Source organism: Symphalangus syndactylus, chromosome 4 (assembly GCF_028878055.3).
Source record: "Symphalangus syndactylus isolate Jambi chromosome 4, NHGRI_mSymSyn1-v2.1_pri, whole genome shotgun sequence".
Lineage (NCBI taxonomy): Eukaryota > Metazoa > Chordata > Mammalia > Primates > Hylobatidae > Symphalangus > Symphalangus syndactylus.
The window spans coordinates 122,499,686-122,526,695 of NC_072426.2; the positions used below are offsets into that span (position 1 = coordinate 122,499,686).

General features: G+C 37.2%; 1 protein-coding gene across 3 annotated transcripts in view; it reads right to left on the reverse strand.

Moving 5' to 3' along the window:
• The window catches only part of IQCM (IQ motif containing M), a 646,606-nt gene that overhangs the window by 52,250 nt on the left and 567,346 nt on the right, over positions 1-27,010 (reverse strand). For all 3 annotated transcript variants that reach the window (XR_010120562.1, XR_008657267.2, XR_008657268.1), the window contains one exon: positions 14,940-15,076. The gene's annotated coding sequence lies outside the window, so the exon portion shown is untranslated. The remainder of the gene's footprint in view (positions 1-14,939; positions 15,077-27,010) is intronic.

Consider the following 27,010-nt stretch of genomic DNA (forward strand, 5'->3'; position numbering starts at 1 on the left):
AAACTTGCTGGTTAAATTATTAACCAAGCAAAGCTCAGTAAACTAAGGGGAAAAGTGCTATGTTTAATATTTTAGAACATTTTAAGCCCCTGTTGTAGTGGGCTACAGTGCTTTATTCGAGATTAGTTCCACATAAACTTGCCAAGATAAAAAACTTCTGTCAAATGACTCTTTGTTTCCCAGCTGCTTTCCAATTAGCATACAACAGTCATAGAGCCACATCTTATGATCTCTGAGCTGCTAAACGGTTTGAATACAACAGAATTTTACATTAAATGAAAATGACTATTAAAATGTATTTGAGTTTATGATGATTGGGCCTCTGCAGTCTTACACACTGAGCAGTTCTGAAATTTCTGATGACTTCCTCTTCTCATGATTTTGTACTGCATTTTAGCATTCTGAGCTTAAGAAACATGAATTCAATTTAACTTTCATATTGCTAATTTCTAAACAAAAACTCCACATTTCTTCTAAAATGAAAAAGTATTATAAACTTACCTAAAGGCAACAGTTTTCAGTGGTAATCTGGGCCATATACAAAAACATTCCAATAGAAGAAAATGGTTTTCAGTGGTAGTCTTTACATTTTTAATTCCTTGCATTAAGCCTATAGTGTCAACGATTTTACTGTCAAGTCAAAATGAAAGCCTTGGCAGCAAGGTCCCTTGAATAGTGAACAAAGCAGGTTAATTAGAAGCATTTTGAGGTTTTTTTTTTAGTTGCAAATTCTCATGACTAACAGAAATGAAGTATAAATCTCATAATGCAAAAAGAAAATGTCATTATTTTTATACTCACAGATGAATAAGCTAGATCCTAGAAAAACTATCTCTTATGGAAAATCTGTAACAATAATGGAAGTTTTTTTCCTAAGAAAATTGGACCCCTGCCCCCTTTCTCACTTAGAGTCTACTCCTTATTGCTGCCACAGCATCAGCATTTACATGTAAACTTCTCTTCTCCCCTATGTTTCCCTATAGCTGTGAACCCCAGCTTCCAGCTCTTTTTGCACTATGTTTGAACAATAAGTGGATTTTGTGTGTGTGTGATTGCAGTGATCTATAGTGCCTTTCCATGTTCATCACAGACATCTTCCACTTCCCAGATTACCTCCAGCACATCTGAGCCAGCTTCTCCCACTGTGCAGCATGCTCCCAGGATGAATTCCCTGCCATCAGTTGCTGTGTGGGCAGCAAATGCAAACTAATTTTAACCTTAGCTTAACCGAAGCATTATTAGAATCTTAAAACCACAGAACACACATCATATGGCAGAGAACAAAGACAAATAGGAATGATTTGGGGAAAAAGTATGGAGCTCTCTGATGTTGGGGGTTATTCCAATCTCTGATTCTCTCAGTGAATGCCCATAGCTGAGAGCAGAGTTCTGTTTAAAAATAGTTTTGCATATTTATTATTCCTGAAGCACATGTTAGGCAGACAATATTTATCTGGGTCAGTGAGCTCAGTTGGTACAGTGCTAATAAGGCCAAAAGCATGGACTCTTTCCCTATAGAAACTGGGAAAATTGACTCAGAGAAAAAAAAACAAATCTATTCTACATTCACACATTGTACCCCCAAACCTGGCCAGACATCTTGCAAATGCATGCTGTGAGTAACAAGTGGGGTGGATAAGAGAGAATGTGCTGACTTGCATTAAGTCCAATCAATGCAAGTGTTCTAGAGTTGACTCCAAGCTTAGATCCTTCAGGAAGCAAATCGGGATTGTGATTGATCAGGAGTGTTGGAATTCACATGCTGGATACAACTGGCATATAGATGCATATCACTGTCGCTTGCTATAGAAAATTGTAAGATATTATCTATGCTCACAAACACATTATTTTAAAGAATTAATAATGAGTTCTTTATGGTTTCCACTATTTTGAGGGTTTATCTCTTCTAAGTGACTCTGCCTTTTGGCCACATAGGAAGGCACCATGTGGAAATATCATCTATTCTGGAGTCAGAGACCCGAGATCAAATCCTTCCTTCATCATTTAGTTATGGCATGACCTTGGGCAAAGTACTTAACATTTTCTAAACTGTGTTTCTGCATATGCAAAATGAGGGTATATAACAGAGTTATTGAGAGGATTCAGTGAGATAAGTTATCTAAAGCTATTAACTTAGTGCCTGGGACATAGTAAACTCTCCATTAATGGTGGCTTTTATTCTTATTATAGCATAGGATAACAAACAAAAATGACAGGCAAGTGCCAGAATCATAATAGGCAATCAGTTAAGATCAATTCTCACCCTTCCTCTCTGGTTTGACCAGTTTCTGCTGTTTTAATGTAGGCATCACCCTTTTTTCATGGTGTTTCATTTCTTTTATCTTTGCAGGGTATTTTCTGTCCTCCTTGTTCAGGGCCTCTCTATTTCTGCTGTCACTAGTCCAGGTGTGCCCTGTCCTACATCACTTCATTCCTATGTTGACCGAGTTCCAAGGCCCTTTTTATGGAGCAGCCCTCTTTTTATTTAACCCTCTCTAGGGCTCACTCATTGGAAGATTTATTTATCCATCCAAAGAAAACTATATTAGCGGTGGTGTTCAGGAAGCCAGATGTGAGATATGTGTTTGGAAGGTATAGGCCACTTAGTTTCCAGAAGGTTAAAAATATTTATAGACCTTTTATTTGTCCATGAACTGGATTCCGTATTGGTGCCACATTCAGTCTGCTGAATAAGTTTTTAAATTTTTTTCCTGCTCAAAATGAAATTGAGAGGGGACTTGATGAAAATAAATTGGTGGGCATGAAAGAGATTTGTAATGCACCCTAGCTCTATTCTCACAGGTTAAGTTTCTCCAAGTTTACTGTTGGAGCAGAGACTCTGATGCTGTTGCCGTACATCAGTGATGTATGTGGTAGAAGTCACCGTACTTGATGTTTCCATTCGCATCTTGGACAGTGCTTTTAATTCACCTTCTAAGCCAATAGGGAAGAATTATTTGCCTCTCTCATGGGGAGGCTCTTTTTTAATATTCAAGAAAGTGCGTCTGTGGGTACCGTCAAAGGCCTTTGATGAGAGCCCCACCAGAGAAGTCGATGATTCTAGGAATTTCCTCTGGTTATTCTTTGTTCATTCCCAACTAGCTCTGACCCCAGATCTGTCCTCACTTTTTCTTTTTTCATAATATGTCTTAATCAGATTTGATATCTTCTGTTATAAATTCAATTATTTTTCAGTTTGTCCCTAACTGTGAATTTTCTAGACATTCTGGATCCACTCATGGCCCTGTAGTTATATCTGACCTTCATCTGTGTTCTGCAGAAGTTTTGAAAACTTTTGGTAGGGGTCACAAGAAGACATGATGTTGGATGCCAGGGTATTGGTATGGAAGGCCCAGCCAAATGAACAGAGATCAATACATTGCATTCTTCTAAATAATGAGCTATTTGGAGGATTCAGTGAGATAAAGTATATAAAGCTATTAACTTAGTGCCTGGAACACAGTAAACTCACCATTAATGATGGCTTTTATTGTTATTACAGCATAGGATAGCATATGAAAAGTGACTGTGTAAGTGAATTACTTTCTTGAAAACATTTTTCTCTGAACCCATTCTTGGATATATCATCTAGCCTGGTCTAAAATGAGTTCTCTCCCAACCCTACTTCACGATGTCCACCAATAAAACAAGGGTTTTCTCCTCAGATATTTTCCAAAGAATTCTTGTGGCAACTGATAATCAGCACACCAGGAGGAGGCTCTTTGGCTTGGCTAGAGAGGCTGACAGTTGGCCTACAACTTAGGAGGGCATGCTCAAGTATTTTCTCACCACCCCATGAATAGTGTGAAAGACACATGGTCAAGTTTATTCACTCATCAAACTAATGCATATGGAGCTCTAACAGATGATTAAACACTCAATATAGAAAGATTAAGAAGACATTGTTTCTGCCCATCATCCAATGGGGAGAGACAGACAGATACATAAACAAATCATAACACAAGGTTAATTTATAGATAATTGACCTTTTTTATACTTCATTTATCTATTGAAAATATTTCCTGCTTTTCTTTTTTTTCTCTTTTTTTTATTATACTTTAAGTTTTAGGGTACATGTGCACAATGTGCAGGTTTGTTACATATATATATACATGTGCCATGTTGGTGTGCTGCACCCATTAACTCATCATTTAACATTAGGTATATCTCCTAATGCTATCCCTCCCCCGTTCCCCCACCCCACAACAGGCCCCAATGTGTGATGTTCCCCTTCCTGTGTCCATGTGTTCTCATTGTTCAATTCCCACTTGTGAATGAGAACATGGGGTGTTTGGTTTTTTGTTCTTGTGATAGTTTGCTGAGAATGATGGTTTCCAGCTTCATCCATGTCCCTACAAAGGACATGAACTCATCATTTTTTATGGCTGCATAGTATTCCATGGTGTATATGTGTCACAATTTCTTAATCCAGTCTATCATTGTTGGACATTTGGGTTGGTTCCAAATCTTTGCTATTGTGAATAGTGCCTGCTTTTCAATTCTATTGAAATATGACATCATTTAAGGTAGAGTTGGCCACCTAATGCCATGTTTCTCTTTAGTCTCACTATATTCTCTATCCATATGTGTCTCCACCATTTTTTTGTTTGTTTGCTTTTATATTTCTTTTCTTTCTTGTGGATCTTCAATCAATCAGCTCCACCTAATTTTCTCTTTGATGAGCTGCAGGAACAGTATGATAAGTTTCAGTTTGTCTGCTGGCTCCTAGATCACCAACTAAATCTACTGAGACCTTAAAATCATTTGGTAAGGCTGTGAGTCAAATCTCCAATAAAATTATACACTGGGACATACTTGAATCAAAGGCAAACATGGACTACTTTTTGTTGATGAAATCCCTTGAGTCAAGGACTCAAATTTCAAAACCAAATATACTAACAAGGAAAGCCATTTATAATGTATTTCTTCATTAATTCAAACTGCCTTCACATTATTTTTCCCAAAAACTCATAGGATCCAGAACAGCAAGTATATTCTTTAAAAGGTTGTATTTTAAGCCAATTACAAAATATGAAGACTCTCAATTAGGCAAACTAAGATTTGTGAATATTCATATAAATTTATGGCTTTTTTTTTCTGTCATTGAATATCAAGGCCTGGCAAGTCATTATCTTTCTTTATACTGAATGAACTTATTAACAGCAATTACAATGATGAGAAGTGAAATGTTTAACAGAGCTGACATTTAGGTGCTCATAACTGGGTTTGAAAGTCACCATATTATTGAGATGGATAGGAGAAGTTACTGTGTTATTTTATCTTGTTCCAGTAGGGCTTAGTCCTATGGGCAATAGTATATCACAGAGGGAGGTCAAGAAGTCTGTAAAGTTAAAAATAGGATCCAGTAGAAATCTTGCAGAGGGCCATAAATTTTCAGAAATCATAGAATTTGAGCACTCTCAGACTATGTTGTCTCTTTACAAATTGGGAATTATTCTCTGACCACACAACTGGAATAAATGTATTTGTGTGTCTATCTATTTTTCCCTTTTGTTACATCTCGTCTGCATTTGCATCTGCTCTTTATTTTTCCTTTACCCTCTAAAAAATTGATTCTTGTTAAGGAACTACTATGTAAAAAGTGTTTCTGTTTGTTTTGTGTACCAGAATCCTGAGATTTTGAGTTATGTTTCTAGGTTTAAGCAACTATCTATAAAAATAATAGAATGAATCATTACTAAATCTTAATCAAACTAGGGAGACATGGCTATGGAATGAGATCTGCATACATTTTACTTAGGTCTAATTATAAATGAAGCCTGGTCCTAATGTTAACATCCAATCCAACCCTTCCTTCAATGGGTGACATTCTTAAGTAAATTCGGCTAAAGTGATTGACTTTGGCTTCTTTAGGTTTGGATTCTCTTCTTTGACTTTTGTTTCTGGCACTGCTTTGCACTCTTGCTGAAGGGTAAGCTCTGTAAGGCAAGACTTGTGTCAATTTTGTTCACTTCTGAAACTTCCATGCCAAGATGGTGCTAAGTCTTATTGGTATGTTAACCATCCCTCTATCTCCTACGATGGTAGTCACTTATGCTTTTCTGTATAATTGTCACATGTTTGTGTCTACAGTGCCTACAAATGAATAGGTATGTGTGTATGTGTACATATATATGTATGTACAGAGATAAATTTTTATATTTTTATATATATAAATACATATACATACATACATACACCTGATATATATTTTTTTAACTAACATGTCACCATTGTGTTTATTTTAATTCTAAGATGGAAATTAGCCTGGTGTAATAAGGGAGTTTTTGATCTAAAATAATTTACACAACTTAGTGTCTGGTAATATTGGACAAAATAATTAACCTTTTTGAGCCTAAATTTTCTCACCTGTAAAATAGATGCCTATCTCACAGGTTGTTGCCAGATTTAAATATAATAATATACATGAAGGGCTTAGTATAATGTTTTACACCTAATGTATGATCAATAAACGCTATCACCATGGGGGAGTTGGTCTTATTCTCTCATTGTTGAGATGTGTGGGACATGATAATTATAAGTTTATGAAATTACTTAGTGTATATAGACAATGTCTGTCCAGTTACTGACTATGAGATCTTGTCTGGATGACAAGGCCTCATCAGCCATAGCATAATTGAATTGCTTATTTTGGCTTTAACAATCAGTTCTGCACAACTAGTTACTATCAAACTATTCAAAATGAATGAAGTTCTTGCTAGTGAAAGATTACTATGCAAACTATGTCCTTACTATTTGAAATGTTACAGTGTGACTTAATGCAGTTATAAATAAAGATTCCTTCCCTAATACCTACAGTTAAAATATTAGTTAAACATTATTTGTATCAAAGTAAGCAAGGTGTCTATATATTAGTGTCAATACATTTGTTCCACTGGATTGTAGATTTTAAACATTATCTAAATGCTAATTTTAAGTTATTTTCTCAGGCATATAGGACTACAAGGGTGTACAGCAAACAGTTCTAGAATTATCTTTGTATATTTACTCAAAATTCTCCCACACAATTGCTTCAAAATTCCAAAGAAATATTGGTGTCAAGTTTACAATCCTCTGAAAATTCAATGAAAAAAAAAGATGCTGGAAAATCACAGTTACTCACTTGATACTTTATCAAGTTGCATTTGACATCTTCATGAGGTTCTAGGGAGGTTCTACAGAGAATACCTGGGTCCATCTCCAATGCTACCCAACTGCTGGAACTCAGTCGTGTCTCTTCCTGGAACCACTTCTGCCATTTTGATTATCTTCTTCACCCCTGAGGCATCACGGTTTGGGATTCTTTGTTTACTTTTAGAGGGAGCAGAGTGACTTCAATAAGAAGTAAGGAAAAGCTATTCAAAAAGTAAGATTCTACAAAGCTAGGTGTGTGAAGAGAATGGGAAAGTCACCTAGGCAAGATGAATGTTGCCCTAGGTGAGCACCTACATGCAAAGGATGAGTATAGAGGAATGAATGGCTCTTAGTGGCTATCAGGGAAGTTTCAATCTAGCAGCAGTCAGGGGTTTCAGAGAGTCAACCCTGAAATCATTTAATTTTAAGTTATTTTCTCAGGCATATCATTTCTTAATAAATCATGTCTTGATAACTGGTTAAGGGTGGAATCCATAAACTGAGAAAGACCAACAGCCTATCTTCTTCCACCTACTCTGCATGTCTAGCCCATCTTTATGCCTTATTTCTATCACTTGCTTTAAAAATATTGCTGTCAGTTATACAATTGGTTTTATTTAACAAATACTTACATAGCACTTATCGTATGCTGAGCACTACTCTAAGAATTTTAAAAATATTAACTCTGTGGTTCAAAACCAGGGGCAATGTCTGGAAATAATTTTGGCTGTCACAATTTGAGAGGAGGTATTGCTACTCCATCTAATAGTTAGAGGCTAGAGATGATGCTAAATATTCTATAATGCACAGGACAGCCCACCTCCCCTCCAACCCACCCCCAACAAGGAATTATCTGGCCGAAAATATCAATAGTACCAGTGTTGAGAAACTCTGTGTATTGACTCATTAATCTTCTTAACAACCCTATTAAATAGATACTGTTATTATCCTCATTTTATAGATAAGGAAAGTGAGACACAGAGAGGTCAACTAACTGGCTCAAGGTCACACAGCTGATAAGCGGCAAGGCTGATATTGAAGACCAAGCATGCTGTCTCCATAATCTGTGCTCTACCACCACACCAGCCTGCCTCTCTCTCTCTCATGGTTATGTGCGGGTTATCTTTGCTACTTTGAAATGTCATCAGGAAAAGCCAGGCTTCATCTCATCCCATTTTCTGACTTTTAGACCAGACCCCAGACAATGCTGGCTTTGTTCTGGGTTGTCCATCCCTTACATGAATGTCTTGTTATTCTGTCATTGTGAGAATGCCAGATGCAGGGAATTTACTCATCTCCTAAACTGGTCCCAGCTCACAATGCATCCTTAACCCTGCTCTGGGATATTCATTCTCTTTATCCTCTTCTTCAATACTTCTAGCCTTTTGGCTATTTTAAAGCTAATTTATGTATGCTTTGGAAGGCAGGTAATGAATAATGAAATTCAAATGAATCTTGTTTTGTGACAAGTTAGCATCCCTGAAGAAGGTGTGAATACACAGTTTGGAAACTTATGAATAAAATTAAAATTAGCCCACTATCTGGGCATTCTTTATAATAAGACTCCTTAGGTTCTTACATTTCTTTTATAAATATATTATTTGACAGTTGCAAAAATTCATGTGAACTTGCATGATAAAGTCAGCCTTACCCTCTCCAAAATAAAAGTAGGACTGGGTATTTATGTTATCCCTTTGCAGTACTGTGTGTACATTTACTGAGAAGACAGAGGATTTCCAAGCAATACAAGAATTCTGTCACATAAAAGATCTGATGGGAAACATATCAAAGTGTCAGTTTCAAAAAAAGCTACTCTGAAGTTTGCAAAACACTTGGCGTCCATCAAGCAATGTGTAGGTGGACAGCTATGCTCTCAGTAAATCAGAAACAAGGAGTAATAATTAGGCTTCATTTTACTTTCCTCCACAGTGCTGGACTGCTGGTTCTGTATGCGTCCTGGGAAACCATCACACTCTAACTGTAGCCGCCTAGGTCTTCTGATGCCATGTTACAGATGGCCTGTGACCTGAGAGCACCCAAAGCAACATGCTGAGACTGAATACAACTCCCTTTACTTCACAGTTTTCATTTCCAGGCAAGCATCATTACCAACTCTGGGTTTGAAGACAGAGGTGAGTGGAGAAGAGAGGAGGGGGAGGGGAACCAAGGAGAGGAAATGAGTCTTTCAGCATTTAGAAAAAAAAAGGAGGAACCAGCAAAGAGAATGGTACGACAAAAACTAGGATAGTGTTATCCTTCAAAGGCCAGGGAAGAAATATACTAAAGCAGATAAAGCAAACACCTGCATCAAATACTGTGTGATAGATTAAGTTCAGTAGGCTTGGAATTGATCATCAGGTTTGGCAACACAAAGGCCACGGAAAACACTGAAGAGGCGTCCTGGTGACCATTTCTGCTATGGAGAGGATATCTTGAAATAGGAGGAACTTAGGAACAGAGACTGGGATTCCAAGGACCTTCTCATTCTCTCTCTCTTTGCCATCCTGCATCTGATATTAGCCCCCTGCTCCTGGTGACAGAGGTGATTGCAATTTAGCAAGAGTTGTTTTAATGGAGTATTGGGGACAGACTAGATTGGGGTAAGCAGATGTGGGAAGGTGAGGAAGAGGAGGTACCAAGTATGGACATCTCTTTGGAGGATTTTTACTATAAAAGGAAGCAAATAAATGGGTAAGAGCTAGAGGAACACATGGGGTGAAGGGAGGTTTGTTTTAGTTTATTTTGTGGCTTAGATTAGAGATAATGCAGCTTGTTAGTAAGCTGGTGGGGTTAACCTAGAAGAGATGAGAGAAAGTAAAGGAAGAGCAGGGGGAGAGAGGTATGAGAAATAGATAAGAGAGAAAAAGAGATGAAAGAGAGATGAGAGATAGATGAAGGACAAGTGATAAATGAAGGAAGGAGCAGAAGCCTTGAGAAGGTGAGAAGAAATGAAATTGGGTGCAGCATAGAGCAAGTAGCCTAGATATGAACAGGGACACAGGACAGTTCGCCACTTTTCACCAGAGGTAAAAAGTGTACAGGGAAAAAGGCTTACCCACAGATGCAATTCTAACTAGTGCTGCTGCCTGGTTTCCTAGCCATGGAGTTAGTTTTTCCCATGAATTACGTTGTTTCTGGCCACTTCAGGTAAACAGCTCTCCCTGTTCATCCTGATCTCCTGACCCACTTCTCCTCAGATCATGGACCCTGTCACCAGGAGCAGGGCTGACATGAGATGCAGGACGGCAGAGAGTGAGAGGGAACTAGAAGGCCCTTTCTGCCCACGAAGCCCTAGACACTGTTCCTGAGTCCCTCTTTCGTTCTTTGATATCTTCCCCATCACAGAAACAGTCCACAGGCCATGTCTCCAGTGTTTTACTGCTAATCTAAGCTGACAACTCAGGAAAATGAATTTTGTTTTTGCTTTCCTTAGAGACTAGGGACTTCGGAGCCAGAGACTTTTGCTGTCTGTTCACATTTTGCTGCAGAGAAAGAAACCAAAAACATGGAACGTTGTTGTTGCCTTTCAAACATTGAAACTTCTACCTAGAGACATAAATCTTCAATTAAGTGTGGTCCATTACAAATGGCAGAATCACTGAGTCTTTCTAAATAGTGATTCTGAGACCAACATTCAAATTCTCCTTTGTGCTGTGTATCTTGGCAGAAGGACACAGGTGAGAAGCACCATGGGCCTCACAGTGAACAAGATGCCAGAATACCAGGACATGGATCTGCCACTCAGAGTTGGCTAGCTGGAGAAATTCTGTCCTATCAAAACTTTCCTCCCAATATAATTATTATGTACCTTGCATCATTTGGAGTTGAAGGTCTCTATGCATTAGGTAGAAGTGGCATAAACAATTCCATTGTTTAATCTTGAAAATATACATACAGGGAAAGAGCTTTTCCCTCCTGAATAACCAAGCTCATCCTGTCTTAGAAACTGGTCTTCTAAATCCCAGTAAGGGTCCCATGTGGTTTATGGTTGCATTGTTGAATTTATTTGGAAATTTAAAATGCCACTTTGGATAGAAAGATTAACAAATACTTTGCCAAATACATTTTTTAAATTTCAATTTATTTTCAAAAAGTTAAATCACTTTTTGTTCCTAGGCAACATTGAATTGAGTTAAAGATACAGATCGTGCCAAATAAGAGAGGCTTTGAGATCCTACCATTGGATCCATTTCAACATACTTGATAAGAATTGAGAAAGTTGTTCTGCACTGAGGAGTCTGTGGGCCCCTCCGATATCCGAGGAAGTCAGCATTAGCCTCACAGAATAAAAATCCAGTGTATTGAGCCTGTGCCATAAGGAGCTTCATAAAACTCACAAGCTAAAATATCTAAAAGAAATAACTAATTTTTTAAAAGGTGGCTTGTAAATGGACAAGTGGAGAGAAGCAGAAATAACACAGTGGAAAGACTACTGGGCTAGGATCAGAATGACCTATTCAGGTCCAGCTGCACAACTTCCAGCTGTATGACAGAAAATGATGCTCTCTCTGAGCCGCAGTGCCCTTACTTCTAAACTGGGAATAATGATATTGTGTCTGCTCACCATATCCTTGCATTTCTTCATCCATGCAACAAAGGTTTGTGTTCTGTTCTGTGCTATTATCACGGTGGAACACAGTGGTCAACAGGTGACACTTTGGAGAGCCACACGTCCTGTTGCAAGGCATTGGGCAAGTTACTCAGCCCTTTTACCTGCCTCTTAGGACTCTATTGTAAATCAACTCATTTAACTGAGTTGTAATGGTTAGAATAATGCCTGGTAAATAGTGAGCATTGGGTGTTTTTTGCATCATCATTCCTGGCCCCCCGCTAGATATGGGGACTCATAGGGAATAAGACAGATTTGGCCCTTGCTTTTATGGAGTTATTTGTAGAATTGCTGCATACACAGAAGACTTCATATGCTTGCTTTAAGGATCAGGCAGGATAATAAATGAGGAAAAAAGCTTTATAAGTTAAATTCTTTACAAATACAAGGCATTATTATTACTTGAATTCTCCACACTCCCAAGGAAGAAAAATGACTTTAATGATGTGCATTAAACTAAATAATGCAGAATTTAATTAGTTTAAACTGTGGGATCCTGTATAAAAGACTTTTAGGTGGGCTGCAGCATTGCTTTTAAGAAATAATGAGTCCATTTTAGGGTACTAAATGAGTTCCTAGTGCCTTAAAGAATGAATGTGCCCCCCTGAAGAGCCCTCCTCAGGACAAACTTGGCCCTAGGGCAAAGAGAGCTCCTTGTTATCCAGACAGCCATTCGTCCTTCCCATAAACCATCTTGGGCTATGTATGAATGGCCTAGCATCTTGTCTGTTTTTAGTTCCACTTTACTTTTTAATAGGCTTAACCCTTTCAATGTTTAATTTCTTTAAAGAATTTGGGTTTTTTTAGTGTCCCTTTTTATAGAAATTTAAATTACCTAGACTGGCATAAGAAATTATGTTTTTAATGTAAATTGATTCAAACATTGGTACAGTGTATGTCAATTACTAGCCTGACAGCTGAACTCTTGGAGATCTGGACAATTTAAATATTAGTATAGACTTTCAGTAGCATTTTATGAGTTATATCCAAGACAATCAAAAGGAAATGAATGCATTCCAAATAGCTGGCATTTGATAATCTGCACTTCCTGGAATGTCCAACAGAGATATTTGCAAGGAAAGGGGACATCTGCAATGTTTAACATAACATCTTGTCAGACATGCGGCTGCTTCTGCATTTCTAGAAAAAGGTGAGCGTCATTTCATGAAAGTTCCTATCCACTTAGCTGTCTCTAGATGTAATTGGTTTTTGGATTCATGTGTTGCACTGGAATGAAGTAGCCATTTTTCTTTGAAATAAAATCTCCAGCACTTCTAGTATGGTTCATTTTCAGAAAAGGATGGGATTTAAGTTTCCTCTTGTTATCTTGAAAGGTGTGCTTGGCAGATGAACACAGGTAAGCAGAAGTACCATCGCCCTCAGCACAGTGAACAAGATCCCAGAACACCAGGACATGGATTTGCTGCTCATCTGGCTGCCTGGAGAAATTTTATCCTATCAAAACTTTCCTCCAAATATAGTTACCACGGACCTTGCATCATTTAGAGTTGAAGGTCTGTGCATTAAGTAGAAGTGGCATAAACAATTCCATTGTTTAATTTTGAAAATATACATATTATATAATATACAATACATATATTTAGAAAGACATGTTAAACCAATAACATGACTTTGAAAGATTTCAAATACACAAGTAGTTTTAAAAGTAATATCAGCAAATACAAATACAAATTAATTATTGTCCATGTTTAATAGTCACAAGCTTTAGGGAACATTCATTGAATTTTAAATTTCATATTCTCTAATGAGAGATAGGCAGTAATGGGATAAATCCCAAGAATTTGCAGATAGGATTAAATTGACAAGATGTAAAGTAGGCATAGTCACAAAGAACACATTCCAAAAAAGAAAAGCCAGTAATTATCTAGCAGTATCAAGCCTGTGATAGCTCATCTTTCTACCAAATGGTAAATCAATAAGGTTTTCCCAAGATAAAATTTTAAGAATAAATTTGCAAGCATCATGCTTTGGAGTTAGTTGGACCTGGTTCTGCTACTTACTAGTGCTTGATCTTGGGCAAATGATTTAAACAAGGTTCTGAGCTTTCTCTGATGATAGTGTATATTAATGCCTTCCTTTCAGAACTGAGACAAGAATGTAATAATGTAATTTATGAAAAGTACTTCATAGTAAATACTTTACATATGATATATGTGTATTTATATGTGTGTGTATGTACATACATATTCCTCCCTTACATATATAGCAATTGAGACCCTGACTCAGCTTTTCAATGGCAAAATCAGGTTTGAATCTAAGACAAGTCTTTCAAAGTTTCTCATACTTTATGTGATCTTCATAAAGGCCAGTAAGTCAGTAGAACTCTCAAATTCTCATTTCTGCAAATTATCAGGTTGCCCTAATTGACTATTTCTATACCTAGTTGAGTGCTACAATGAAAACAAGCAAACAAAAATGTGAATTAGTATTCAAGTGAAATAAGCCACAAACCAGCATGATAGAAAACTGAGGAAGACTTCAAGATGCTAAAACTGGAAGGAAACCAATTAACTTGGGAAGCAGGTTAAATATAAGTACAACAGACAACTTGCTGGGTTTTTATTTAATATTGATGAGTAAAAAAATATGTCTAATCCATTCACAGTATAAACTAAACCTTGCAATAGACAGCAACATATTAGCATATCCAAAACTTAGATTTGTCACTCTAGGTTTTACTTGCCTTTTACCTACCTTTTGCTTTAGCTTATGTATTTTGCTAGGCAATAATAATGATAATAATGATAATTCTTGAAATTCTTCCAAGCTTTATTTGAAACTAGCAGTATCTACTAAACACCAATTCCCTTATGAATGGGTAGCAATGCAAAAGTAGTGCCACTAGTAATAACACATACACACACTCTCTTCTAGTCCATGTGGGAGATATAAATAATTACGAAATGCAATCTTTGATTTAAAGATGTTTACAATATAGTTTGTCAAAATGTTATTTAGCATTAGATTACTTTATGAATGGCAGAAAACTAAGAAAAAGTAGTGGCTTAAAAAAGTATATCTATTACTGAGTGTTGCTGCACAAAATGATCACAAACTTGGTGACTTTAAATAACAGAAATGTGTTCTCTCATGGTCCTGGAGGTCAGAAATTTAAATACAAGGTGTTGGCAGGCCCAGCTCCCTTTAGAGACTCTGAGGGAGAGGTCTTCCTTACCTCTTGCAACTTCTGGTGGCTTCCGGCATTCCACGTGGCTGTATTACTCAAATCTCTGCTCCCTGTGTACTTTTCCATCTCCTCCGTGTGTTTGCATCCTTTCCTCTATTTTCTGCGTGACTCTCCTTGTGAGACTCCTATAAAAACACTTGTTATTGGATATAGGGCTCACCTGGAAAATTCCGGATGATCTCATCTTGAGATCCTTAACTTAATTATATTGGCAAAGGTTTCCCACCCACTCCCACCCCAGTAAGGTTATATCCACAGATCCCAGGAATTAAGATGTGGAAACGGCCGGGCGCGGTGGCTCACGCTTGTAATCCCAGCACTTTGGGAGGCCGAGGCGGGCGGATCACGAGGTCAGGAGATCGAGACCATGGTGAAACCCCGTCTCTACTAAAAATACAAAAAATTAGCCGGGCGTGGTGGCGGGCGCCTGTAGTCCCAGCTACTCGGAGAGGCTGAGGCAGGAGAATGGCGTGAACCCGGGAGGCAGCGCTTGCAGTGAGCCGAGATCACACCACTGCACTCCAGCCTGGGTGAAAAAAGCGAGACTCCGTCTCAAAAAAAAAAAAAAAAAAAAAAAAAAGATGTGGAAACATATTTTTGAGGCCACAGTTCAACCCACTACAACAATGTGGAGTTTATTTCTCTCTAATAAAACCTAGGCAAACAGTCAAATGCTGATATAATTCTCCATATTGTGTCAGCAGCCCAGATTCCTACTGTCTGGTTTTCCTGCTAAAAGCAGCTTTCTTTCTGAAGACCATGTAATCTATGTAATCCATGATGGTTTCTCCAGCCACCACATCTGATTTTGAGACAGTAGAAAGAGAAATAGAGTAGAAGAAAACCAAGAATAAAAACTGAAGCCAAAAATGGTATGGCTTTTTTTGGACTTGTATATATACATTTATATTTATATCTCTCTGTAAGAATAGTCAAGTGGCCACCCTGAGCTACAAGAGAAGTTGGGAAAGGCTCTTACTCTAGGAACTCATGTGCTTAGTTAAAATTCGAGGTTTTTATCAAATGTTGGAGGCTAATTGGCAGTCTCTTGTACAGAGAATCTGGCAATGATGATCGGCTAGCTAACCTGGCCCTTTCCTAGTCTTTTGGTCCTTTGATCTAAGAGCTCATCTCACAATCCTAGTTACCCTTGCTACCTAGAGTGGTCACAGGTCCAGTTTGGCCAATGAAACTTGGGTAGAAATTGCTCAGGTCTTCTGGGGAAGATTAGCATTCCTAATGAAACAGTAGACTCGGCTTGTGCTTGACATTGGTGTAGCCATCTTGTTATCATGAAAGAGTTTTCCAAATGAAATGCAGAGCTGCCTATGTTGTCCTAGACTCTTTATTAGGTATGAAACATAAACTCCATATTTTAGGCCTTGGTAAGTTTAACTAGCCTTTCTGTTACTTGCAGCAAACACATTCTTAAACAATATCAGGCCATGAGATACATGCACATATTAAAGGATATTAAAGCAACATATCATAGGGTACTGTGACAGAGCCCAGAAGAGGGGAACCCTCTATGGCTCACATGTTTCAGAAGGAGCTGATTCCTAATCATCAGGATTGATGAATTTGGCAATGTGTGAAAAGTGGACTTCCGGATGACATTAAGACTTAATTGGCTTTTCGTGGCCATAACTTCCAACAACTTGGATTGTTCTAGTCACTTGTTACCTGCAACCACTTAGATTGCCACATTAAGGGAAAATAAAAATCATTCTAAGAAAAATCATATGTTGTACCACTCACCTACGGTTTAATAGTGCTGATGAAAATTACCTTGGAAAGGACTAGAAAAAAACTAAGACCTGGGGGAAGGCGGAGGGGGAAGAAAAATAGATCTGGAATGCAAGAGGAAAGAGGAGAGGATCAAAGTTTTGAGGGAAACAGAAAAGAGTTTGGAAAGGCTGCTCTTGTTTAAAAAGGTGTTCTTCACCCATGCTGGTCCCACTTTCTTGCCGCTTCAAGAGAGTTCAATACAGATTTATAACAGTATTGAAGGCTCCTGGAGTAACATCTGGATTTCTTTGGAATTAAATACAATGTAGACAGCAAAACTTAAAGCTTAGATTTATTTAAGCAAGGCATATGGGGAAATATTTGCACTTCTAAGGTTGAAAAAACAGCAAAACTCAGCAAACTCTACATAATATAAATTCAATTATGATCACACAGATCATCTTGAACTACATACTTTTACTCAAAGCAGAAACACTTGAGAAGCTGCGCACTGAGCTAACCATAGAATCATTCACCCCTTTAAAAACACACACACACACACACACACACACACACAAATGCATAAAGACACGGAAAACAAATATGGCCTGATATATGGGTTGTTTGCACATTCGTTTCAATAGAATTCTACTTTTATTGCTTTTTAAAAATGGTGTGCACAGCATGAAAATAACCATCATGAGCATGTCTCCATAAATTATTTTTCCCAGTGCTGAAGGAGCACAGGAGATTTCCCTGAGGAGCACTCAGTTGGAGTTTACTTGCTACACTCTGCCATCTGGTGGCAAATGCTAAAAATTGCAGACACAAGGTCCCTGGGTTCCAGAGAGACTCTCAGGCCACATACCTAGAGGTGCCAACCCAACGGAAAAGAAATAAATACAATGACTATCTTTAAAAACATGGGTTAAAGCCAAAGATCAAGTTATTTGTTAGTTATTCTCATTGGTATTCCTAATATATATAATATCTTTCCAGTAAAAATTACTTTTATGAACAAATTGATTCTTAATAGCAATAATTTTCAGTTTGCACAATACTGCAGTTTACAAATCCCCGTTCATATTCATTAATACACAAGATGAGCAGGAATATTGCACCTTTCTCACAAATGGAAACTGAGGTTCAGGTGGGTTAAAGAAATTGTTCAAGTTTGCAAAGCTTATATTAAAAAAAAGCCACTACTGAAGCACAAATAAAGACTTTCTCTGTTTCCAGTCTACGTGTTTCCTTCATAATGATCCTGTCTCTCCCTGCTTAGCATGGGATGAAGCAGTTTTAGTTGAAGCTAGGTTGAAGCTTTAGGTGTAGCTGGAAATAGTTTTTTAAGTTAGGTGCTATTTTGGTAAAGTAGTAGTTGCAAGCTTCCCAAAAGATTCTGAAAGAAGATTCAGCAAACCTTGGTGACAAGAGTTGTGCATTCCTAAAGTTTAATATACAACTTCTTTTGATTGTTTGTTTTTCCTCCAGGCCTTGTATTTACATATATGCAATACCATCTCTTTGTCTTTGTGTTTTATTCTCCTGCTCTGTCTTGCAATTTATTCTTTGTAAGCCTGCTTTTCATCAGAAGAACCACCTACTTTTCAGTAGCTTTTTTTTTTTTTTTTTTCAGGTGGCCTCTCACTCCCTCCTGGTAGATGTATTCCTTTCAGAGTTAATCAAAGGGTGATATTTAAGTTGTCATCTCTGCTTGGGCATCTAGATGGCTTATGCCATTCATATCAACGAGACCTTTTCAACCCTAGTATCTGTTTCAGTGATCTATAGAGTACAGCCTTGAAACTTAATTATGGTGATGTTTCAGAGGCTGATGGACAGATTTAAGCATCCTGCTTTCACATCATTAGACAGTCCCAAGTTCCAGTGCTCTAAAAGATTGAAGACGAGTCTACTGCATGTCTTACCTTCATTATGATCTGTAGGAACAAGCCTACATTTCTTAGACTCTGTTAGAAGGTTTCTTATATTTTGGCTGTGATATTTCACTTTGTTTAAGACAATTGAAATGTAAAGCCTTTGTGAAAAATGCCTATGTAAGCCAATGAATATCATCACAATGTTAGCAGTATTTTCATCATTGCTATATAGTTTCATACATTCTTAAACTTGGGCAATGAGTCTTGAAGCCACTCCAGGACCAAAAAGGGGGCTTATTAACATCATATTCATCTAAAATAATCTTCTGGGAAAACACAATAAACAAGTATTTTATAACGTGTCATCATTATTGGTTCATCAAAACTAAATATATGCAGATTTCAAAATTTATCTCCAATTGCATAACATTGTCTTCCCTATAGTTACCAGACCACTGAAAATTCCAAATTTTTATTTTGCTTTGTTTGATTTATCAGCAGCAGCAATAAAGATTTTGGAATAGAACTTGGGTAGCAATTTGGGGATGATGTATTAGCCCTTCCTCAGCTATGGTTGCTCTAGAGAGCTGATTAACATAAATGTCAGCTTATTTGTAAACTAGGAATATGTAACAGAAAAAAACTGATAGTGCCATTTCCAGAGCCTCCTTTCAAGCCTAAATCAACTGTAGTTGGGTAAGGGCCACAGTCGATAAATAGTTGAAGTAATATTGCCTAAAGTGACAAAAAATACAGTGGCATCAATCTCCTTTCAAGGCCGAGAATCTGCTTATTCAGTTTCAAGAGCTCAGCATATAAATATAGTTTACAAGGAATTTTAAAATGATCACAAAATCCTGTGTATATTTGACTGTTAAATCAAAAGGAAGCCTGTGGTGTTGCTCAAGTCCAATAATCACTCTTTAATATTCCTGGGGAGGCAGCAGCATGATGAAAAGGATAAGGAAGGTATAAATCAACTGACGGAATTCGGAGCGAAAGACCTTCATTTTTTAAAGGCAGAGATTAAAATCACCAAGCTAATAAGATCTGCTCAGGGACCTAGAAATGTCAGCCAAAAATGTAGAAAATGTATACTCCAAGAGTGAGCTTTACTCGAGTTGGCTTATATATAATACTTTTCTGCTGAAAACAGACGATTAAACTTGCTGTTTAACTTAAAGGTAGTGTTTACTTGGAATGTTATATACAGGGTGTCCTATTCATATATTAATATTCATATCTAATAGAAAAATAAATAAACATTACAAAAAGATTTTGCATTCATTTCCTAGCTCTTTCCTTACATCTGGCATTCATCACTTTGCTCCTGATAATACTGGTTTGCAAACACCCTTCCCTGATCCAAGGTCCTCAGCGGTCCTCTTTGTGTGTGGGGGAGCCCCTCTTCTTGTTTTAACTATTTAAAATATTGATATTATCAACTGATTTGGCAGTCATTCCTAATAGATTGTAGGTGTCTTAAGGAACAAAATAATATCTTAGTAACTTTTATATATCTCCATGGCCTATAAAAGTTCTTGAGAAATGGCAAGTGCTCAATATAAAATTGGTGATTTTTATGTAATTCTCTTACTATGTCTCAACATAAACACATCTCCAACACAGCTGATCAACTTACTTATCCCCAGACACAGAACATCCTCACCTCTTTACTTTTTACATTTTTTCCTTTCTTGGTAGATACAGTCTATGAAACATTGTCTCCCAGAAAACATGGATTTTTCCCTTCCAGCAGTATTTAGTATTTCCTCCAGTTTCCTAGCTAGCTCTTACTACTACATACTGTCTTGAGTCGTTACTTATCTTTTAAATTCACAACCAAAATCCCTAAACAAGGTTAAGAAAAAACTCATATTTTTGATCTCGTTATATTGCAGTTACCCGGAGCACCACCACACTCGGGTGCTCGGTAAATCTGTGTTTAAAGAAGGCAGGTTCAATGATAGTCTAATGGTAAGATAGCATCATAAAAATAAAGCCCAGCACCTGACAACACAAACAGAAACTATGAACAGTATTTTGATAAATCATGTAAAGCTCAGGCTGAAAACATGTAATGCACAATGATTTGATGAAATTCACTTTTAAAGGTGACTGGGATCATTACAGTGGAAACGTTACATAGAAAATTCTACTCATTAGTCACAGTGTAGGAAAAGAAAATGCTGCTTTCTCTATGAAGATTGTCCTCATCCATTCCCTTCCCTTCCCCAGCCAAACTAGAAGTAGCCTTCTAAGATAAATAACCAAAACTTAGAATTTGTTTCTCAAGCACTTGTTTTTTCCTCAACCATGCTTTGGATACTTCCATTTTCAGCTTGGAATGTACTTAACATAATGTGATCTGCCCCCTTCTAAGCCATAAAGTATTTAAGGAGTCAAGTTTAATTTATTTTTTAAATCCTCCCAACACTTAGAGCAGAGCTTACAAACAGAAGGGACTCAATGCATGCATGCATACATGAATGAATAAGGGTCTATGTCAGGCCAGGTGGAGTGGCTCCTGCCTGTAATCCCAGCACTTTGGGAGGCCGAAGTGGGAGGATCACTTGAGATCAAGAGTTCAAGAGCAGCCTGGTCAACATTGTGAAACCCTGTCTCTACTAAAAATACAAAAATTAGCTGGGCATGGTGGCACACACCTGTAATCCTAGGTACTGGGGATGCTGAGGCAGGAAAATCTTTTGAATCCAGGAGGTGGAGGTTGCAGTGGGCCAAGATCACGCCACTGCACTCCAGCCTGGACGACAAGACAAGACTCTATCTGGAAAAAAAAAAAAAAAAAAGAGCCTATGTCATTAATAAGGGGCATTCAAGTTAAAATGTCTGTCTGGAGACTAACAACTGATCTTAATCCTAAGCAGCATGTTTTAAAATTAGACTGTCTGTGGCTAAAATACCTCTTAATTGGATATTACATTTAATATTGCTAGTGTTGACTTTGTGTGCATGTGTGAAAAACAATTATTACTCAATGGCACATCTTAGAATAAATGGCATCTTTGATTTGAGGAATGAGTATATAGGTCCAAACCCTGAACTTAAGGTCAGATATTGGATTTCTATGTGCCCCCGAGAGAGTGCGTGGTTGAGGGTAAGGAGACAAACTTTCCATCTTTTCAGAGAGGTACAGAGTCTTTGTTTCTATGTCATTCCTGGAATGAAACTAGTAAGTCTTATCTATGACTGAAATACATCATAGCTAATATTGACTTCTGAAGAACTACAAGAAATTGTTTTAAAGGGAGCCAGCCACCTGTTCACTGTTTTTCCTGCATTCCTTTGTTCTTAAATGTGAATCTGCTAACCTCGCATGTCCCTATGATCACTGGGATTCATAGTCATCTTTAAATATAGCTGCCTTTCCCTTCTGTCCTCATTCACATTTTGCCCAAACCTTCTCATTCATGATAAACTCTAGTTACACTAGAGATGTAAAATCTTGGGTCTATGGCCAAATAGCAGCTGGCCAGTTTTCAAGTGAAATTCTTGGTAACAAACAGGTCCAGAAAGAACAAAAAACATGCATCACTAGTGCACCTAGAATTCTACCTAGAAACACATTCTTCAGCACTAAACATGCTGACAGCACAGTATGAACATGACCTTAATCACAAAGGACAGCAGGCTAAGCTACCCACATTGCAGGACAGGAAATAATCAAGAATAAGAACTGTCTCTGATCCCCTGCCACCTAGTTTGAGATTATCCATAGAAACTATAAAAGTGAAGAGAGGAGAGAAATCACATACTGCATTAGTTTTGGATAATGGCCGGACAACTCCTTAAGTATATATATATATACTTCCCTTTCCCAATAAGACCACCTATTTTCCATTTTTCTTAACACATGACTAAGCTAACTATATATATATATTTGTGTGTGTGTATACATATGTACATATATATTCATTCAATCTCTGGTAAGACAAAAAGATTATTATTTCTCAGGAATAACATGGAAATTTCTATTGTTTATGTTCCCGTTTTCATAGCCCAGCAGTCTAACTGCTACATGTGCAGATATATGCATCTGGATAGGGATGAGTAGGCAAATGATAAAATATGCATTAAATCAAATTGTATTCTGATGATTGATTATTGCTTTGAGACACTGTCATTTTCCTTGTGATTTTAAAGAGTTAATATTTTTCTAGCTTGATTTTATTTTACATCCCCAAAATCAGATTGCTCCCAGAAAAATACCACTTAAATGGGAAAAATAAAAGGAAGCAAGAAAGAGATTGACAAAAAAGCAGGCTTGAATACATAATGAATGCTTTGCCACTCATTGATAGACAACGCTTAAAACAAAGCATTGTTGTGCGAAATGTTCTAGAGAAAAGAACTGAAGAGTTTATCAAATGAGTTATTGGAAAAGATTTTTTTCTAAATCTGCCAGAAATGTACCAGGCCATTATCGCATCTTATAAATTATTTATTATTCTTAGATATGTCATAAAGTCCAACACAGATAAAGAAAAAATGCTGACAAGACAGAAACATCATTGTGAATATAGAGGTCGCTTCCTGAAGCCTTGCAGAAAAGTTCCAAGAATCTTTGCACCTTGCCCACCACATTTTTCACTACTCACGTATTTTGCTTCTTTGTATTTGAAAATATCAGCACTTCCCTTTCCCAATAAGACCACCCATTTTCCATTTTTCTTAACGCATGACCAAGCTAACAGAACGTAAACCCTGTGTGTGTATAAGAGAGAGAATTAATCATGAAAAATTAAGTAAAATATAATGCAGAAGAGAAATCCAATTTTTGAAACATCTATTAATATGATTGCCTAGTTTATACGCATCTCTGCCAGATTTTGCTATTGCCCGTGACTGCCTTAGCTATTCTGGAGCCGTACTTAATAAAACAGTGAAATCTCCCTAATCTTTCATTCTTATGAAGCAGGCTAATGAAATACCATAGAAATAGTTTCATTTTACACTGGGAAGACATTAAATATCTAACTGTAGAATATTTTCTTTCTTATTCACTTTTAAGAGGCTTATGAGAATGAGTATGGTTTTAAGTAAAAGCAGAAATTTCAAAGTTTCCTAGTCACATGAAGACACACTATCTTTTATATCTTGCTTTATTCTTTGCTCACTACTTATTTTAGAGTCTGAAAGTACATTTTTCTCCCTCATGGCCTTTCCAGTGAATGAATAGAACTAGGTCCAAAATTTTCATGGGACAGACACACTGCTTTGTACATCTTAGAATGCCCCACAGCACTTCAAAAAATGCTTTACAGGCCTCAAGAATTCCATAAATACTCCTTGATTTTAGTGAGTTGTGTGTGGAGTCAGGTGCAGAGATTCTTTCATCTTCTATTACTGGTGCTTAGAAAACTCCAGTGCACTGAGTACCATACCACTTTATCGGCCCTCCTTCTCCAGGACTGGTTTATGAGAGGTCATTGCTCTATTATTTTGTACCTAAGAAATAATATCATGTATTTTAGCTATCTGCCATTTAAATCCTGTTCATAAACACATAACAAAACTAAGAAGACAACCTGCCTACTGCCAACTCTCAGTCAGGTGGCTCAAAATTGTCCTGTTTTCATCTTCTTTATCTTATATCTAACTAAATACACTTTGGATATGTATTTTCTTCTTTGGATACATAAGTTACACATTTTCTTCTTTGGATACATATGAGAAACGTTCTCATGTACTATGTAAAGTGTTTCCCTGGCCATATTCAGATGAGGTAAACTAAACTATAGATGGTCTAAAATACTAACTACGTAGAAAATTTGAGGCATTGTAGTGGGAAATGTAGTGGGGCTTGAGATACAGTGAGGAAGGCTGTAGAACTGCATTTGTTGTGAAAGATGTAGCAAATGGGGAATTACTTCAATTTTATACATTTCATTTCACCACATTCAGGATCTTAGAATGACGTTAACACAAGTATTTCTGTGAGGCAGCAGAGAGAGTATTGGGCTGGTGGTGACGAAGCCTTCCTACTCACAGGCCGGGAGACTCAGTAAGTATTTCCCCTCCCAACTGCAGCTTCTCCTATTATAAAGTGAGGACATTGGACTGAGTGTTTCAATGTTTTATCAGCTCTTGTGTCTTACGAAGTCCATCTTTGATTCTTCCTGTCTTCCAGTCACCCATTACTGATCATCCCACAAGGACTCCTGAGTTTTCCTTCATAATGTCTCCCCCACTTTTAAGGCCACTGTCTTGGTTCAGACTCTTCTCCACACAAAGGCTTCCTAAGTGTTTTCACAACTTTTGTCTTTATGGCTAACTCATCCTGTACATTTAGCCTCCTCAAACCATGATTTGATTGCATCCTCTATAGCTCCCACATCTTCAAAGATGATTATTAGAGATGGGAATTAATCTTCCTCAGCCCAGTCCCTCCTTAGCCAGAGTTGCATCAGTCTTTTTGCTCTTTGTTGAGAAATTAACTTATAGCTGGCTTTCCATCCCTTCTGTCTAAACAGTGGACACACATCTTTCTCTTTTTTGTAATTCCAAACATAACCCTTGTTGGTGCAATTTTAGGACCACTTCCTTTCCCAGTTTGCTCGACTGCACAGTGGCCTCCTTCCCTTTTAAATCCCTAATGGTGCTAACTCCCGTTTCGGCTTACATGTTCCTTGCCGTATATTACCTTGTAATTATCTGGCGATATTATCTGCCAGTTATAATGTATGTGATCTTGGGAAAATGACACAGTCTCTCAAATCCTCAGATGCTCTGTCTGTTAAATATGTACCCACAGGTGGTTTTGAATTCCCTCACATAATGCATATACAAAGCACTTAGCACAATGATCAGTTCCAAATGATGACCACTATTACCTGAAAACAGGTATATTGTCCTTTTTCATTATAAGTTGACTCTTAAATTATAACAGGGCATTAAGTCAAGGAAAAGTAAAGTAACGTAGATTTCTGAGTAGAATGTCTTGCATATACAAACATATAAGTGTTCCTCAAATAACCATGGACATAACCAAGAGTATGTGAGAACGGGGAGTGAGAAATCCATAAGAGAAAAATGTCTGAGGAAGATATCCTCCTCACGGTGGAATTTTCAAGGATTTTCCAAGAGCAATAATGACAGTGAAACCATGCTGAGAAGAGACACTCAGGGGCAAGTTGCCATTGATTTCTATGTGAGACAGGGGTGGCCTCGTGGGATCCAGGAAGAAGAACTCAAGATATTATAAAGACCATCTCATTTGGAAAGTAGAAGATTGGAGGTGAAGGTGAGCTTTAGAGCAGAAGGTGTTTCCTTTGGCAGTTGTGGACTGAAGATATCAAGGCTATGCCCAGGGTGTTTAGAAACAGCAGACAACTTACGGGGGCTTTTCCTCCAAGAAGCAGGTCTGTTCTTGAAAAGACAGTGAGTGTGTGATGACACTCCTCTCTCAGGCCCCACTGGCGCCATTACCACTAGGAAAAGACAGTTTTCCTCTTTTGGAGATGGCCTATTATTTACACAAGGAATAATTCCTAGTGCCATTGACCACTAGGAAAAGACAGTTTTCCTCTTTTGGAGATCGCCTATTATTTACACAAGGAATAATTCCTAGTGCCATTGACCAGTAGGAAAAGACAGTTTTCCTCTTTTGGAGATTGCCTATTATTTACACAAAGAAAAGTAAATGGCCATGGAGCTGGGACTTAAACTCAGCCCTGTTGGGCTCCAAAATGCTAAAATATAGATTTAAAGAATAGGAAAGTAATAATATAACTGGCTGAGGGTAGACATTGAATCAATTTTTAAGGGTTTAAAAATTGTTATATATATGGTTGTAAAGATGACAATGTTAATTTTTGGAAAATAAGCTATGTGACATTGTGATAATTTTAAAAACCAGAATTATAATCTTAGATTACATGAAAATGAAACCAAGATTTGAGTGAGAAAGTAAAGTATGGTAATGTTTTCATTTTGCATCATAAGGGTTATCACAAAAATGATTTTGTTCTTGATATTGATGAAGCACTTAAAAATTAAATACGCTTCTATATAAACTGTGGGTTATTAAATATACCAAACTGAATTTATCAAATATATAGAGAATGATAATGACAATACTATAAATTAAAATCTATGGAATCTGGTCAAAGCTGCAATTAAGAGCAAATGTACACCATGAAATACTATGACTAAAATGAGGAATGAAGATTTGCAACAAATAAATTAACAAATAGTTCAAAAGAAAAAAAGATGTAGGGGCTAAGATATATGCAGAAGTGAATTAATATAGGCAAAATATGGCAGAAATCTATAAACAAAAAAAACTCCTTTCATTGTGTCATTCAAAGCCATTTCTATAGATGTTAATAAAATATGGGATTATGTTTGAGATCATTTGATTTAAAATATTGAATATGTGGACCCCTTGAAATTAATTTTAGAGGTTCTATGGAACAATGCAAATAAAAA